The sequence below is a fragment of the Bos javanicus genome, chromosome 9, assembly GCF_032452875.1.
Source record: "Bos javanicus breed banteng chromosome 9, ARS-OSU_banteng_1.0, whole genome shotgun sequence".
NCBI lineage: Eukaryota > Metazoa > Chordata > Mammalia > Artiodactyla > Bovidae > Bos > Bos javanicus.
In genome coordinates this window covers 65,130,377-65,146,346 of record NC_083876.1, presented here as the reverse complement: position 1 = coordinate 65,146,346, position 15,970 = coordinate 65,130,377, and the positions used below count along the sequence as shown (strand labels likewise).

General features: G+C 42.2%; 1 protein-coding gene and 1 long non-coding RNA gene across 7 annotated transcripts in view; one reads left to right on the top strand and one right to left on the bottom strand.

Annotated features, from left to right (window-relative positions):
* The window catches only part of CEP162 (centrosomal protein 162), a 94,824-nt gene extending 92,488 nt beyond the window's left edge, over nucleotides 1-2,336 (bottom strand). For 3 of the 5 annotated variants that reach the window (XM_061427911.1, XM_061427913.1, XM_061427914.1), the window contains exon 1: nucleotides 1,877-2,331. The gene's annotated coding sequence lies outside the window, so the exon portion shown is untranslated. Of the gene's footprint in view, nucleotides 1-1,593; nucleotides 1,665-1,876 lie in introns of those variants that run through there. The other 2 variants (XM_061427916.1, XM_061427912.1) reach the window with 2 other exon arrangements.
* The window catches only part of LOC133254000 (uncharacterized), a 34,271-nt gene continuing 20,068 nt past the window's right edge, over nucleotides 1,768-15,970 (top strand). For both annotated transcript variants that reach the window (XR_009738528.1, XR_009738527.1), the window contains exon 1: nucleotides 1,768-1,857. This is a non-coding gene — a long non-coding RNA (uncharacterized LOC133254000). The remainder of the gene's footprint in view (nucleotides 1,858-15,970) is intronic.

Genomic DNA, 15,970 nt, shown 5'->3' with positions numbered 1-15,970 from the left:
AGACATACAAATGGCCAAAAAGCCCATGAAAAGACACTCAATATCGCTAATTATTAGAGAAATGCAAATCAAAACTATAATGAACTATCACTTCACACTAGTCATAAAGGCCATCATCAAAAAGTCTACAAACACTAAATGCTAGAGAGGGTGGAGAAAAAGGAACCCTCCTACACTATTGATGGTAATGTAAATAAATTGGTGTGGCCACTACAGAGAACAGTATGCAGGTACCTCACAAAAAACCAAAAATATAACTACTGTCTTGCTACATCTCACTGTTCTGTTCGCACCCAGGGTAGGCAAGTCGCCAGCTGTAAGCCGGAAGAAAAGTCAAGGAACCCTAGCAACTGCAGACATATTTAGTCTCTCCTGACTGGCACAGCAGACGCAGTGTATTCTGCCCTGGTTGACCCAGGAGACACAGCCATAACCCGGCCATAATGCAGAGGCAAGCAAGGGCTTTTCAGGTGGGGCTTCTATAGGTTACATGCATGCCCACTGCTATAAGGGATCTCAGCTCTTACATAACCATGTATTTACCAAATGTGGGGTGAGAGAGAAAGGCCCTGGGGTGAGAGCCTAATCACCGCCATTTCGGCTAGTTTGCTCTTTCCCTACAACTACCAAATGATCCAGTGATCCCACTCCAAGGCAGGCATTTCTCTTATGATTTAGCATATACTTTCAATCGCTGACCAGTAAACTGAATGAGAGATTCCTAATTCATTAATAAAATTGATTTAACAACAGCTTTTACAGTGCGCATTATACTTGAGTTCAGAATTGCATTTTCATTCTTAATATCCAATTATTAGAAAGTGGTCTTCACAATATTTCCTAAATCTATGCATATCTGTGTGTGTGTGTGTGTGTATTAACATCTCTTAAACCAGGTCTTCTCAAGTAAACTTTTAAAAACTAGCATATTCAAAAGGCTGTTTCCCTTCTGCAAAGGAAAAGGCAGAGTTCGTGCAGTTTTATCATTCAGCTAATTATCAACCGATATTTAAAAGTTTTGCAAAATACACTGTTCCTGATAGTGGAGACGCTTCCAGATACAGATTTCTGGATTGAGTTATTAAGACTCATAATCTACCTAAAACAAAGTGGAGTATACAAATTAGAACAAATTAAGCATCTTTTGGAGGGAGGCTAAGTTGCTTCAGTCGTGTCCGACTCTGTGCGACCCCACAGACTCTGCCGTCCCTGGGATTCTCCAGGCAAGAACACTGGAGTGGGTTGCCATTGCCTTCTCCATTGTGTCAAAGTGAAAAGTGAAAGTGAAGTTGCTCAGTCGCGTCCGACTTGTAGCGACCCCATGGACTGCAGCCTACCAGGCTCCTCCATCCATGGGATTTTCTAGGCAAGAGTACTGGAGTGGCTTGCCACTGCTTTCTTCTTGGAGGGAGGGAAGGTCAACAAAACTATGCAATGGTGACGCGCAACGCTAAACTCTCTCCAGTCTCCCCTCAGGAATCCAACTGAGGGTCTGCGCCAACTTATGGACTGTAACTCCTTGAAGCAGCTCCGAGCCCAGCTTCCTTTCGTAGACGCGGGAGGTGTGGAGACTTGGACAACACTTTGGCCAACCTGCGCAGTAACACCTCCTCCCCTCTCTTCTCCATTTCGGTTCAGTTCAGGGTGGCGGCGGTTAACATCTTGGCCCCAAATTCTAGGTTAAAGGCGGATCCCGCCCGGCGAGCACCGGCCCCAGGAAACGCGCGTCTGGCGCCCGCGAGAAGACAAAGGCGCTCGCAGTGGAATCGGGGCGGAAGTGGGAAGTGACCCGAAACTCAAGGCCCCAAGAAGCAGTCTGAGCACAGTCTGAACGCTGCTGAACCAAGCGGGAAACAGGTATCCACGCCTCACCTACCTTTGCTTCCGAATTCCGCGCTCTCCCGGAAGGTCCAAGGGATGGGGGTGGAGTGAGGGGGTGGGGGGCAGCCAGTTGCTAGGGTAACGAACGTCGCCGCCAGCCTCCGAAGTCACATGATGCAAGCTGGTCACGTGGCTTGCGGGCGCAGAGGGACTGTAGTTTGCATCTTCTCGCCTCCGCGAGCGCAGGTTATAGTGGTCGTGGCTTAGCAGGACGGTCTTGCGGGTGGGAGCCGCTGCTGCTGCACCATTGGAGACTATGCGGCCCTCCCTGTGCTCCTTGGGGTGGTGGATGTACGACAGGGTCGTGAGCGCGGGAAACAGGAGTGAGGCGTGTGGCGGATACGCCCGTGGCTTCCTGGGAAATGTAGTTTAGCTCCCCTGGTCCTAGAATTTCAGCTTTTCTCACCGCTTCTCATCTCTTCCAAACCTTCTCTTCCCGAGTTATTTCAGCCTTCTGCTTTCCAAGAGGCAACCTTGAAAAATATTGAGTAATTTCCTTCATGTGCAACGCCCTGCGTGCGTGTTATGAATGAAACTGTTTTCAGGAAAGAGCTCTGTTTTCAGGACAGGGACTCTGTTCCACCATCTAGTGGACAAGAAATTGAAAATACACAGACACATCCCAAGCTCTACCTATTAGTATATCAGAGTATCTCTGTGGTTTCCCACTATTCCTTTGCCCCTGTTCTATTGCAGCATCTTACAATTATTTTCTTGAATTTTACTTTTTTTTTTTTCCTGTTTCTTCCTCTAAAAAAAATAAAAACAAAGCACGTTGGAGTTTCAGAGGACAGTTTTTAGGATATAAAAAGAAAAATCAGCATCAATCGAAAGCATTGATGCTGGCAACATAAGACCTCATCGTGTCCTGCCTCAACTTTTCTTTCAGCAGTTGTTTATTGTAATACAAAGATGTGCATGCCAGGAACTGTGCCCTATGATAAAGATTTGAATAATATTATGATAGAGATTTTAAGAAGCTGTTGTTTTATTGAGCACTTAAGTTGCTAAAGCTGAAACTCCAGTACTTTGGCCACCTCATGCAAAGAGTTGACTCATTGGAAAAGACTCTGATGCTGGGTGGGATTGGGGGCAGGAGGAGAAGGGGACGACAGAGGACGAGATGGCTGGATGGCATCACTGACTCGATGGACGTGAGTCTGAGTGAACTCCGGGAGTTGGTGATGGACAGGGAGGTCTGGCATGCTGCGATTCATGGGGTCACAAGGAGTCGGACACGACTGAGCGACTGAACTGAACTGAAGTTGCTAGGAGCTGCACATGGGTTACTTTACCTTTTTACAGTCTAAAAGACAATTCAATTAAGTCTGTATTTTTGTTTCTAACAGTTGCTGAGTGGGTGAAGACAGTCATAATCCCTGCCCTGGTGGAGTCTTTGATCTAGTGGAACAGATAGACAAGTGACTGGACAGTTGCAGTCCTGTACAAGCACAGCTATTGTAGGAGAAGTAGGGTGTGGTTAGAAGACATTAGAAGCTCCCTCAACCCTTGGGAAATGGAGAAAGCTACTTTCTCTTTGAAAATGACCTGTTTCCTCTTTATCAATTCTTGCTGCCCTCTACTCATCCTTTAGGGGTTTAAGTTTCAATTTAGCCTTCATTTCTTCTAGGAACCTTTCTCACCCATCCTTATTAGGAAGCATTTTGCAAATTAGGCCTCCTTCACAGTCTTTCACAGATACCTATTAGCCTCAGATCTTCTTGGCCTCATTTTTTTACTCTAGCTGCAGCTGCTGGGACCACTTCCAGTCAGGCTGTCACTAGCTACACACAGGTGTAACTCATCTGTGTGCCTGCCTGGAGCCTGCAGTGTGGGCCTCTGGCTTTCTGATCCATGGGGCTCCTCTGACTCTTGAGGGAGCCCACTCAGCACTCACTACTTGAAGCTTGGAAGTATGCAGAAATTAACCTCTGTAGAACCAAGCTTGATCCATGGGTGTTGCAGCTGATGAACAAATGATTTTCCTTATTGACCCTGGAAAGAACTGATACTCATTTCATAAGACTAACCAGAGTGTCCTCTGTAATCCAGAGCCAGTTGTTCACCACAGAGATGAACTTGTTAGCACATTCTTGTATTGGCGTTCCATCCTGTGTCGCTCTTTGTTCATGGCTACTGTTACCCATTTCTGAATATTAATAGATGACTCTCGTGCAAAGCTGTGTCTCATGTTCTGCTTTCGGCAAACATTAGGAAAGATGGATGCTGCTGCTGCTAAGTTGCTTCAGTCATGTCCGACTCTGTGCGACCCCATAGATGGCAGCCCACCAGGCTCCCTGGGATTCTCCAGGCAAGAACACTGAAGTGGGTTGCCATTTCCTCCTCCAATGCATGAAAGTGAAAAGTCAAAGTGAAGTTGCTCAATCGTGTCTGACTCTTAGCGACCCCATGAACTGCAGCCTACCAGGCTCCTCCGTCCATGGGATTTTCCAGGCAAGAATACTGGAGCGGGGTGCCATTGTCTTCTCCAAGGAAAGATGAATAGATCACGATTAACCCTGGAAAGGGGATCACTAGGATGGTATTTAGGAGCTGGGTAACTCAGCAGTCAGATGGCAATGAAGATTCCACTGCTAATGGGAAATGGGTTGGTGACAACCACTGAAACACAGATCTGCGTTTCTCATATGAGGTTGGTTGGGCAGAGGTACAGGTGGAAAATGAGAGTTGACTCATATACTTACTGTTATACCTGAATGGTATGGTGGCAGGGGGAATTATAAGGATGGCTGGATTTTTATTGATTTCTTTGAATTCTTTGAAATAAAGAAAATAACTGCTTCAGGTCAGCCAAAATCAATTCAAAGCACATCATAAATGTCAAGGACCTCTATGGGCATTTGAGGAGATCATCATTTTCTTCAGCATAAGTACAACAGAGAATGAAGGTGCAGTCTCATTGGCTATCTTGAGTTAGGGCCCTCGTGTGAGAAAGGCAACTCAGAACATGACAGTTGTCCTCTTCAGGATCCAGCCCTGCCACCATTCACCATCTCTGTGCCAGTGACTCAGATCAAGCCTCAGAATCTGAGCGTGGAAATATAATCCTTGCTCTTGGAGAAAATGGTTTTCAGAAAGTGTGGATCCCACATTATACATAGTAGAAAGGAACCAGGGGAACACATGAAGGAGAGGGTCTTTGGAATTTTGAACTGATAAGGAGGATAAAATAAGGCTGCATTAGGATTTATGGACTTGGTAACACTCACTCAAGCCTTGGAGTTCACCGTGCAAGTGAGAACACCTGGGGCTGGTCATTTGCTGCTAGGATGTTTCCCTGAAGCCTGAATGTGCTAATAGCCAATATGCAGATGAAGTAGAGATGCTGAAATTGCTTTGGCAGAGTATTATTGAAGATGTCGGGAGGCTCACAGAGATGCGAATGTTACAGTAGTTTTGTTATGTGATATCTGGAGCCTAGCACCTGACTTTGCTCCTTAGGAGGACTCATAGGACATTCCCTTCAGTAAGGCAAGAAGAAATTCATTGGTGTAAAAAGGACTTGGTGATTTCTGTCCTCCACAGGTCAGAGTTTTTAACTGGAGATGCTGCTATGGAACTAGTTTCCCCAGTGTCAGCGGGGTTATGAGATTTTTAAGTGGCAGTAGCAATACAAAATTGTCAAAGGCAAGACGGCTGTAATTACTGAAATGGGCAGAATTCTGCCAGACCAATGAGGTTGCCTTGACCTGCAGAAATCTGTGCCGATAACTAATAAATCATGGTGTTTTGAGGGATGAGATTAAGTGGAGAGCTGATTGAGTGATTACTTGATATGTGTGTATATGTTTGTGTGTGTGTGTGTGAGTGTGTAACAAAGAAAGAGATCTTGTGAACAGAATACTAACGTCAGCTATCACAATGGAAAATCCAGATCCTTCACCCTATTTCTGGATTTATTTAATTTCAATAGATCTAGTTACCAAGGGTTCAAAGGGAAGGTGAGTGCCCTTGAGGAAGTATGTGTAATGTAATCGGATTGGTTATAAGCATTCTCACTACACTTCCACAAAGGGCCTTATGGCCATTTATCAGGGCCACCAGAGGTCAAAGTAAAACAGTTCCACAGAAATTATCACCTGATCACTCTGGGCTCCTCATTTGAGTAATTTGGCTCCTCCCTCATGGATCATAAAACAAAAGATAATTAATATGTTAGTACATTTGTAAGACTATGTGCTCAGTCACTCAGTTGTGTCTGACTCTTTGTGACCTCATGGACTGTGGCCCGCGAGGTTCCTCTGTCCATGGGATTCTCCAGGCAAGAATACTCTAATGGATTGCCATTTCCTTCACCAGGGGATCTTCCCAACCCAGGGATCAAACCCGCATCTCTTGCATCTCCTACATTAGCAGGCAGATTCTTTACCACTAGTGCCACCTGGGAAGCCTATTTGCAAGGGTAATCTACCCTTATTAACACAAAGAGTTTGAATCACTGCCATATGATGGAGGCAGGGAAAAATATCCAACAGCTTGACTAATGCATCTCCTCATGTTTTGTGATAGGTGATCATGATGAATTGCACTTACAGCAACTATGCCCTGAGGAAAAGTGAAAGTGAAGTGAAAGTGTTAGTTGCTCAGTTGTGTCTTATTCTTTGTGACCCTATGGAATGTAGCCTGCCAGGCTTCTCTATACATGGAATTCTTCAGGCAAGAATACTGGAATGGATTGCCATTCCCTTCTCCAGAGGGACTTCCCCACCCAGGGATCGAAACCTGGTCTCCTGCATTTCAGGCAGATTCTTTACCATCTGAGCCCCCAGGGAAGCCCTGATGAAAGCAAAGCAAATCAAACCTAGAGGAAGAAGGTCTGGATCACTCCAGGCAAACAACCTTAGGTCAGCTGAGATACTGGCCATAGTGAGAGAAATTTAGAATCAGTGGTAGAGAAGAGAGATAATGACTATCAAGCTTTGAGAACCAACTGTGGCAGCAGGGACTGTAGCTAGTTCCACAAACCCTCTTGCAGAAATCGTGGCTGGCTAGCCTCTGGCAGGAGACTTGGTGACAGATTTGGAGTTAATAGAGAGAAAAAGTGAATCTGTGTGTTGCAAAGGTCCTAGTGCATCAGAGATGACTTTGTATATCACCTAAAATTCACTTGGCCCTGCATTCTACTGAAGTCACTGTTTCTACAACCAGTTCTCATTGACTTCGACCAGCTTCATGAAGGTGCCACTGGAAAGTGCCTCACCTCTGGCCAAGGTGTGAGCCTCTTGCTTCCTTTCCTGAACATTTTCTGGCAAGAAGTATGGGTGTGGAATGCCCACTGAACTACCACATATGTGCAACATACAAGTGGTATGTGGTAATCACAGTCTAAGGGCCACTAAACCTATGAGGGATGAAAGTGTGAAAGTGTTAGTTGCTCAGTCATGTCCAACCCTTTGCAACTCCATGGGCTGTAGCCTGACAGGCTCTTCTCTGTCCATGGAATTCTCCATGCAAGACTACTGCAGTGGATTGCCATTCCCTTCTCCAGGGGTTCTTCCCGACCCAGGGATCGAACCCAGGTCTCCTGCATTGCAGGCAGATTCTTTACCATCTGAGCCACCAGGGAAGCCCTATGAGAGATGAAAGCCCATTGGAAAATCATTCTCTATTTTTTTTTTCCCAGCTGAGCCACGAGGCATGCAGGATTAGTTTCCCTAAGAGATCAAACCCAGCCCCTGGCAGTGGAAGTGCAGAGTCCTAACCACAAGGCATCCAGGAAATCCCCCTTCTATTTATTTCATGGGTTTCATTGCAGTCTTTTAGAAGGCCTGTGGAATCCAGCATAGGTTGGCCATAGTCATTTCGATAATGCATCCTTTTTTCAGCTCTTCCTTCCTGCCTGTTTTTACTCCCTAATTCATTATTCCTGGGCTCTGGGATCATGTACATGCATGTAAGTTGCTTTAGTTGTGTCCCAACTCTTTGTGACCCCATGGACTGTAGCCTGCCAGGGTCCTCTGTACATGGGATTCTCCAGGCAAGAATACTAAAGTGGGTTGCCCAGAAATGCATATCAAAACCACAATGAGGTACCATTTCACGCCAGTCAGAATGGCTGCTATCCAAAAGCCTACAAGCAATAAATGCTGGAGAGGGTGTGGAGAAAAGGGAACCCTCTTACACTGTTGGTGGGAATGCAAACTAGTACAGCCACTATGGAAAACAGTATGGAGATTCCTTAAAAACCTTGAAATAGAACTGCCATACGACCCAGCAATCCCACTGCTGGGCATACACACCGAGGACACCAGAATTGAAAGAGACACGTGTACCCCAATGTTCATCGCAGCACTGTTTATAATAGCCAGGACATGGAAGCAACCTAGATGTCCATCAGCAGATGAATGGATAAGAAAGCTGTGGTACATATACACAATAGAATATTACTCAGCCATTAAAAAGAATGCATTTGAATCAGTTCTAATGAGGTGGGTGAAACTGGAGCCTATTATACAGAGTGAAGAAAGCCAGAAAGAAAAACACCAATACAGTATACTAACACATATATATGGAAGTTAGAAAGATGGTAATGATAATCCTGTATGCAAGACAGCAAAAGAGACACAGATGTATAGAACAGTCTTTTGGACTCTGTGGGGGAGGGCAAGGGTGGGATAATTTGGGAGAATGGCACTGAAACATGTATAATATCATATGTGAAATGAATTGCCAGTCCAGGTTCAATGCATGATACAGGATGATCGGGGCTGGTGCACTGGGATGACCCAGAAGGATGGTATCAGGAGGGAGGTGGGAGGGGGGTTCAGGATGGGGAACACATGTACACCCGTGGTGGATTCACGTTGATGTATGGCAAAACCAATACAATATTGTAAAGTAATTAGCCTTCAATTAAAATAAATAAATTTATATTAAAAAATAAAAAATAAAGTGGTTTGCCATGCCTCCCTTCAGGGAATCTGCCCAAGCCAGGGATCAAACCCATGTCTTTTAGTCTCCTGCATTGGCAGGCTGGTACTTTCTCACTAGCCCCACCAGGGAAGCCCTCTGTGGTCATATTCCCAGATAAAGTACCTTTTCAGGAGTAACTCAGGTTGAGACAGTAATCTTATTAACTAAATTGAAGTAATAAATAAACAAATCCAAATAATTCAGGTGTTAATATGCAATCCTGCTGCCTTATTCATGTATAGACAGATTTAGGAAGAGTGATGGCTTTGAAAATTAAAGTAATTGTTTCAGTTTATCCAAACTTTATTGCATTTCCATTTGACAGCTAGTTGTCACAGTAGTAAGTTGTTGCACCATTAAAATGTTCGCTCTGCTTTACAAAATACACACATACATTTAGAGATTTATAGACTGAATAAGAGGAGTTTCTTATGCTTTGAAGCTATATGAACTTGTGCAACACTTTCTAGATTATTGAATAATTGATACCATTACATTTTCAAGGTAAATAAATATGAAAAGAAGGGAAAGGAGCTTCACTAACAAGATAAATGGAATTTGTGGCATTATTTCTGTTGGTATTTTAATGTCAGTTTACATTTTCACCATCAGAGGTCATGAAAGAACAATGTTGAACAAAATATGGCTGAAAAAAAACTTGTTTGAAATCTGGACTGTAACATTCTTAGAAGAGTTTTTACAAAAGAAAAACCACTATCTACTTTTGTACAGAAAGAAAAATAATTCTTAACAATAAAATTATCTGATAGGTGATAAGAGCATGAGGCTCTTATTTGCTTCTGGTGCTCTCAAGTTTTAGTTTAAGAATAACATTTTAAATGCAACTGTTGATGATTCCTTGTCTTGGGAATATACAGTGTTTAATTTCAGCAAACAAGTATCTCACTTATGAAAAAGGAAGAAAATAAAATTAAAGCTTAGACATGTTTAGAAGTACATTTGTTAGTACACATAGCATCTACTTCATAAAACAAAGTAAAGTCTGTCTCATGAACTTTGCATTTGAAACTAAGTTTGCAACAAAAAGAGCAGGCAGTCTGAACGTCAAAGACCAGGTATCAAGTTAAGGAATTTAGCATTCTGTGTATGGGAAGACGCAAGCCTCTGGGCTCACTGAATCCATTCCTTTCTTACACACCTTAGCTCTCTGGGGCCAATCCTGCTTCCTTGCTCACCTTGCTTCTTCCATTCCCCCAGCTCTTCAGCAATCACCATGCAGGGTGGCAGCATCCTCGGGATTGCAGCTGTGGGAGCCCTCATTCACGTTTGGAGGCCAGAAATCGCTAATGGCTGTGACATTTCTTGTTTATTGATATGCAGGAGATATTTTCACTTCACACTAACAATGCACAATGTATCAAATATCTTATTGATAGTAAATTTTATTTTAAGTATCTACTATCGATATGTATTTTGTCTGTCATAGGTAGCATTTGTTAATTTAAAACCTTTATTTCCCTAGGCAAATTATTAGAAATACAAAAAAAATCAGTAAGTTAAAATAATTTTCATTGATGTTATAAAAACACAAGTTGTCAGTTGTCATTGCTCTTTTTGGTGAGTAGTCTTAATAAAAAGCCTCCTTATAAAATGATCATTAACATTTTTGCACGAGCATAGTTTTGTATGTTTCCAAAAATTCTGTGACATATGAAATGAATCACAAAAAGACAAAAACTGTGAATCCACGTCTGTGAGGTATCTAGCATAGACGGATGCATGCTGACAGAATGTAAAACGGTGGGGCTGTGGATTATTGAATGGGTAATGGGATTTCAATTTTTCAGGATTTGAAAAAAGCTCTAATGGTTGTACAACAGTGTGCATGTACACATAGTCTACACCATAGTGTTGTGAGAAATACCTGAGTTAAAGCGTGTAAAAACGTTCATCAGTGATTGTCATAATGCTCAATGTATGTTAGCACCCTGTTGTTTTTAATGAAGCACACCTTATGGTGTAGGTGGTAAACAATGATTTATTATCTATTATTATCACAGTGATTTAATATCTATTATTATTATTGGTTTGGGCTTCCCTGGTGGCTCAGATGGTAAAGAATCAGCCTGCAATGCAGGAGATCTGGGCATGATCCCTGAGTTGGGAAGATCCAAGAGGCCATGGCAACCCACTCCAGTATTCTTGCCTGGAAAATCCCCGTGGACAGAGGAGCCTAGCAGGCTACAGTCCATGGGGTCACAAAGAGTTGGACATGACTGAGCGACTAAGCATACAGTATTGCTTCTGGTTTTCCAATATAGTGTATAAAAGACATTTTTCTTTGTCTTTTGGAGTCCCAGAGGCCTAGCAACTATTAAAAAGCCTAATAAGTAATAAAAACAGAAGTCTGTGACTCACAGAGTAATAAATTTTTATAGATTAGAGTTTTAACAGCCAGAATTTAGACTTCAGTGATGTCCATGTAATTGTTCCTTCCCTCATTTCTGTCCTCTTTTTTGAGTCAGTTCTATCTTACTGGGTTTCATCAGTCGTCTTCCAGTGGTTCAATTCTGGAAACCTCCATACTGCTTCTACCTGAAATCATTCATTTGCATTCAATGATTATTGGTGTGTGGTGTTTCAGGGAAGCAGACTAGAATCTGGAACATTAGAAATTTTCACAGATTTTATTATTTTAATTCATGCTCCTTTCTTGATAAAAGCAATTGATTTAAAGCAATTCTTTCTATTTAAAAAAGTTTTTTTAAAGATTTTTTTGTTGTTCATATTTGCTTGATTCTTTATTAAATTTAGAGTTCTTCATTTAACATTCAGAGTTCCAAAGAATAGCAAGGAGAGATAAGAAAGTCTTCCTCAGTGATCAGTGCAAAGAAATATAGGGAAACAAAGAATGGGAAAGACTAGAGATCTCTTCAAGAAAATTAGAGATACCAAGGGAACATTTCATGCAAAGATGGGCTTGATAAAGGACAGAAATGGTATGGACCTAACAGAAGCAGAAGATATTAGGAAGAGGTGGTAAGAGTACATAGAAGAACTGTACAAAAAAGGTCTTCATGACCAAGATGATCACTGTGGTGTGATCACTCACCTAGAGCCAGACATCGTGGAATGTGAAGTCAAGTGGGCCTTAGGAAGCATCACTACGAACAAAGTAAGTGGAGGTGAGAAAGTGCTACACTCAATATGCCAACAAATTTGAAAAACTCACCAGTGGCCACAGGATTGGAAAAGGTCTGTTTTCATTCCAATCCCAAAGAAAGGCAATGCCAAAGAATGCTCTAACTATGGCACAATTGCACTCATCTCAGATGCTAGCAAAGTAATGCTCAAAACTCTCCAAGCCAGGCTTCAACAATACATGAACTGTGAACTTCCAGATGTTCAAGCTGGTTTTAGAAAAGGCAGAGCAACCAGAGATCAAATTGCCAACATCTGCTGGATAATCAAAAAAACAAGAGAGTTCCAGAAAAACATCTATTTCTGCTTTATTGACTATGCCAATGCCTTTGACTGTGTGGATCACAATAAAATGTGGAAAATTCTGAAAGAGATGGGAATACCAGACCACCTGATCTGCCTCTTGAGAAATCTGTATGCAGGTCAGGAAGCAACAGTTAGAACTGGACATGGAACAACAGACTGGTTCCAAATAGGAAAAGAAGTATGTCAAGGCTGTATATTGTCACCCTGCTTATTTAACTTATATTCAGAGTACATCATGAGAAATGATGGGCTGGATGAAGCACAAGCTGGAGTCAAGATTGCCGGGAGAAGTGTCAATAACCTCAGATATGCAGATGACACCACCCTTATGACAGAAAGTGAAGAAGAACTAAAGAGCCTCATGATGAAAGTGAAAGAGGAGAGTGAAAAAGCTGGCTTAAAGCTCAACATTCAGAAAACGAAGATCGTGGCATCCAATCCCATCACTTGATGACAAATAGATGGAGAAACAGTGGAAACAGTGACAGACTAGTTTTTGGGCTCCAAAATCACTGCAGATTGTGACTGCAGCCATGAAATTAAAAGACGCCTACTCCTTGAAAGAAAAGTTATGACCAACCTAGATAGCATATTAAAAAGCAGAGACATTACTTTGCCAACAAAGGTCAAGGCTATGGTTTCTACAGTAGTCATGTATGGATGTGAGAGTTGGACTATAAAGAAAGCTGGGCACTGAAGAATTGATGCTTTTGAACTGTGGTGTTGGAGAAGACTCTTGAGAGTCCCTTGGACTGCAAGGAGATCCAACCAGTCCATCCTAAAGGAAATCAGTCCTGAATATTCATTGGAAGGACTGATGTTGAAGCTGAAATGCCAATACTTTGGCCACCTGATGCAAAGAGCTGATCCATTGGAAAAGATCCTGATGCTGGGAAAGATTGAAGGCGGGAGGAGAAGGGGATGACAGAGGATGAGATGATTGGATGGCATCACCAACTCAATGGGCATGAGTTTGAGTAAACTCCAGGAGTTGGTGATGGACAGGGAGGCCTGGCGTACCTCAGTGCATGAGGTTACAGAGAGTTAGACTTGACTGAGTGACTGAACTGAACTGAATTTTAACATGAACATAGATTCTGCTACTTGTGTGAATACTGATGTGTTCTGTTAGTTTAAAAAATTTAATCTAGTTTTTTTTGGTTTTGGTTACGTAATAAATCTTAAGAGGAAAACTATAACTTAATATTTGATATGAAATGGGGAAAAATTTTTTTAAGTGGGGGAAAATTTTGATTTTTTTCTTCAAGTCCTTCTTTGAAGAACTCCTTTATCCTGAAAGTCAAAACACCTGAAGCACTTTCTAGTCACCAAATAAATCTCATTGATGGAAAACAAGTTTTCTGTGACAGAAAAAAACATATAAAAAGATTGTTCCACCAGGCCTTTCACCAGTGCCTCTAACAAGTTCCAAAATGAATTTCAACTCCATCCCCTCACTTGTTTGCTCTCTGCAGGAACTTTTATGAGCAATGAATTGGTTCTTATGGTGAAACTCAAAGGTAGACAAATCCTGAATAATCTACCATCTGCATTATTCCATATTCAGTAATCAAGGATATTGAGAGTAGCATTAGTTCTATGACACCACTGCCTTATTAAAAGAATCCATTTAACTTTGGGAAAATTTCATAATAAGGAAAAGAACATCTAATTCAACTTTATTTCATGCTCACATCCAAGCCTTCAGTGACCTTCTGATACTTCAAGTTGGAAACAATGTTTTTTCTTTGCTTGTATTTCTAGTAGAAATAGTATGTTTTAAAATATTTATTTACTTATTGAATACTTGCTCTTTCTCCTTGTTGTTCAGTCACTAAGTCATCTTCGACTCTTTGTCACTCCATGGACGGTAGCATGCCACGCTCCTCTGTCCTCCATTATCTCTTCAAGTTTGCTCAAAATTCATGTCCACTGAGATGGTAAAACTTCCAGATGTTCAAGCTGGTTTTAGAAAAGTCAGAGGAACAAGAGGTCAAATTGCCAACATCCGCTGGATCATGGAAAAAGCAAGAGAGTTCCAGAAAAACATCTATTTCTGCTTTATTGACTATGCCAAAGTCTTTGACTGTGTGGATCACAATAAACTGTGGAAAATTCTGAAAGAGATGGGAATACCAGACCACTTGACCTGCTTCTTGAGAAACCTATATGCAGCTCAGGAAGCAAAGTTAGAACTGGACATGGAACAACAGACTGGTTCCAAATAGAAAAAGGAGTATGTCAAGGCTGTATATTGTCACCCTGCTTATTTAACTTATATGCAGAGTACATCATGAGAAACGCTGGGCTGGAAGAAGCACAAGCTGGAATCAAGATTGCCAGGAGAAATATCAATAACCTCAGATATGCAGATGACACCACCCTTATAGCAGAAAGTGAAGAGGAACTAAAAAGCCTCTTGATGAAAGTGAAAGAGGAGAGTGAAAAAGTGGGCTTAAAGCTCAACATTCAGAAAATAAAGATCATGGCATCTGGTCCCATCACTTCATGGGAAATAGATGGGAAACAGTGGAAATAGATGGGAAACAGTGGAAACAGTGGCAGACTTTATTTTAGGGGGCTCCAAAGTCACTGCAGATGGTGACTGCAGCCATGAAATTAAAAGATGCTTACTCCTTGGAAGGAAAGTTATGACCAACCTAGATAGCATATTCAAAATCAGAGACATTACTTTGCCAACAAAGATCCGTCTAGTCAAAGCTATGGTTTTTCTTGTGGTCATGTATGGATGTGAGAGTTGGACTGTGAAGAAAGCTGAGCACCGAAGAATTGATGCTTTTGAACTGTGGTGTTGGAGAAGACTCTTGAGAGTCCCTTGGACTGCAAGGAGATCCAACCAGTCCATTCTAAAGGAGATCAGTCCTGGGTGTTCTTCGAAAGGACTGATGCTAAAGCTGAAAGTCCAATACTTTGGCCACCTCATGAGAAGAGTTGACTCATTGGAAAAGACTCTGATGCTGGGAGGGATTGGGGGCAGGAGGAGAAGGGGATGACAGAGGATGAGATGGCTGGAGGGCATCACTGACTCGATGGACATGAGTTTGGTTGAATTCCGGGAGTTGGTGATGGACAGGTAGGCCTGGCGTGCTGTGATTCATGGGGTTGCAGACAGTCAGACACAACTGAGCGACTGAACTGAACTGAGTTGGTGATACTATCTAACCATCTTAGGCCCCTTCACCTTTTGCCTTCAGTCTTTCCCATCATCAGCATCTTTTCCAGTGACTTGGCTCTTCACCTCAGGTGGCCAAAGTGTTGGATCTTCAACTTCAGCGTCAGTCCTTCTAATGAATATTGAAGATTGATTTCCTTTAATATTGACTGGTTTGATCTCTTTGCTGTCCAAGGGACTCTCAAGAGTCTTCTCCGTCACCACAGTTCAAAAGCTTCGATTCTTTAGGGTTCAGTCTTCTTTATGGACTAACTCTCACATCTGTACATGACTACCAGGAAAAACATAGCTTTGACTATACAGACCTTTGTCAACAGAAGTGACGTCTCTGCTTTTCAATACACTGTCTAGATTTGTCATAGCTTTCCTTCCAAGAAGTAAGCATCTTTTATTTCCCTTCCAGATAGTAAATTCGTTAAGAATAGGTATTCTGTTAATAAATTTTGCATCAGACCAATGTTTTGCACAAACAAGTGTTCAGTAGCTTGTTAAAAC